Source organism: Fukomys damarensis, unplaced genomic scaffold (assembly GCF_012274545.1).
Source record: "Fukomys damarensis isolate Sample0158 unplaced genomic scaffold, DMR_v1.0_HiC HiC_scaffold_13, whole genome shotgun sequence".
Taxonomy (NCBI): domain Eukaryota; kingdom Metazoa; phylum Chordata; class Mammalia; order Rodentia; family Bathyergidae; genus Fukomys; species Fukomys damarensis.
Window position 1 is genome coordinate 2,354,652 of NW_022900925.1, and position 2,387 is coordinate 2,357,038.

Genomic DNA, 2,387 nt, shown 5'->3' on the forward strand with positions numbered 1-2,387 from the left:
AGCTCAGTGGTAGCCTTTACCTAGCATGCACAAGGCCCTGGGCTCAACCCCCACTACGTTAAAAAAAAAAAAGAAGAAGAAGAAAGGAAGAATGAATTAAGGGATGAGTGTGTCAAAGAAGAGACAAGAAAAAATTTCAGAGATAAACATTTGGTGTAAACGTAAGACTATCAGAGGAGACAGGTGTGACGGTGCATGCCTGGTGATGGAAGCTAAGACGGAAAGATCATAAATTCAAGGCCAGCCTGGGCCACCTGGACAGACTCTATCTCCAAGTTAAAAACAAATATAAAAAGATAAAACATTTAAAGAGGGCTTGTGATGTACTCAGTGGGAAGGCTTTGGGTTTAGTCCATTTCACCACTAAACAAACACAAACAACCAGGGCTGTGGTTTAGCTCATACAAAGGTCCCAGGTTCGATCCCCTGATTAAAAAATAATACTAATAAATAAATAAATAAAATAAAAAAGAAAGGATGCAGAGGCCCCAGCCTTCTCCTTTTACCAATCCCCTGACAGGAGCCTGTTTATTGCCAGGCCAGCTTTCTCAGCTCAAGGAGCTAAACGCCCCCTCCCAACACTTCCCAGCCTTTGCAAAGTACCTCACGTGTTTACTTCACTGAGTCTCCACCTGAGTTTCTGAGGCTTGGGCTACTTTGTGCATCAGCTGTCATAAGGCTCCTAGCTTGTTTCCAAGAGAAGTGGGTTCCCCTTTAGCCCTGAGGCTCAAGGAGCCCTGGGAGCTGCTGAGCATCCCAAGGTCTGTCGTGAGGCCTCTGTGTGGGGGAGGAAAGAAAGTCTGATTTTTCACTATAGTCCTTCCCTTGAAAGCATCTTCCATGTCTCATAGTGAAATCCTAAACTTGGATTGGAGCCGAACAGCTGCCGTCTCCCTGCCTAGAGACACAGCGAGAGGCACTTGCACTGGGATGCGCTAGTTTTAAAAATCCAAAAGCCTGTATTGTCTGTGTGCAGTGCTTTTTACTTCCCTGTTGCTCTGATAGCACTTTTTGGTTGATGCCACCCTTTTTGTTCCTGCTGGTATAAACTTTCCCTGATTGCATCTTTCGGTGATCTTCAATAAATGGTGCTGCCTTTCACGTACCATTGGATGTATGCTCTGCAACTCTCTGCTTGTCCACACAAGAGCCTGCAATCTACCTGTGGGATCCACCATGAGCTAATACTTTCTATTTATCTTCTGATACTGGGAACTGAACACAGGGCCTAGAGCATCCCAGTCCAGCACTCTACCACTGAAGCACTGAAGGGGCACTGAGCCCCTTTCAAATGTTATTTAGAGACAGGATCTTGCAAAGTCCCCAGGCTTTGCTCCTGGTTCCTTAGCCAATGCATCCTTCCCTCCAAACGAGAGCCCCTTCCCCTTTCTAAGTCCTCACTACCCTTGGGTGATGGCAAGAAATTTCCTTTTTAAAGTCTGTGCGGTTCAGCGAGAACACCACATATGGGACTCACGAGCCAGTAATGGTGGCTCTCACTTGTATCCTCAGCTACCTGGGACAGAGGCAAGAGGACTGAAGTTGCAGCCGGCCTGGGCAACTTAGCAAGGTGCTATGTCAAAATAAAAAGGGCTGAGGATGTAGCTCGGGGTAGAGCCCTCCAGTGTTCAATCCCCAGTGAGGGCAGCGAGAGGGAAGAGCATGAAAGAAGTCAGATACATCAGCTACCTGCTGTATGAGTTTACGGTCCTGGAAATGACCAAGTTTCTACAGAAACAGAAATCAGATCAGGAGGCATCGGGGAGCAGTGGTGAGAGAGGAGACCGGAAGGGCCACAGAGGCACACTTTAGGGTGATGGAAATGCTTTAGACTAGGTGAATGGCGGTGGTCACACAGTTCTACACATTTGTCAAATATTTTTGCACTGTACACTTAAAAGTGGAGTAAACTTTAAAATTAAAGTGTAAAATTTAAAAATCCAATAATACAAGCGAAACACCAAAAAAGAGAAGGGCTGAATGTGTCGTTGAGTGGTAAAGCACTTGCCTAGGGTGTGCAAGGTCCTGGATTCAATGGCCATCACCGCAAAAAATCGAGACAGGAAGAAGGTAGAGTGACAGAAAATATAGCCTAATCATAAGAATCAGATTGCCAGGGTTCAAATTTCACCGCCATCAGTTGGGAACGGTGCAGGTATCTAGAGCAAGAGGGTCACTTTGTTTCTCGGGTCTCTCTCCCCTGCACCGAGGTAACAAACGGGATGTTGAAAAACACTGCCCATAAAGCGCTTGGCTGCCTGCGCGCTCCTGGCTTTGCCCAGCACCCTGCGAGCCCGCGCGCTCTCTTCCTCCTTTGGGTCGGAGGCGGAGGCCACAGGCCCTGACGCCCTCACCGTCCCATCGCGAGTCTCCGGGAGCCCAGTCGT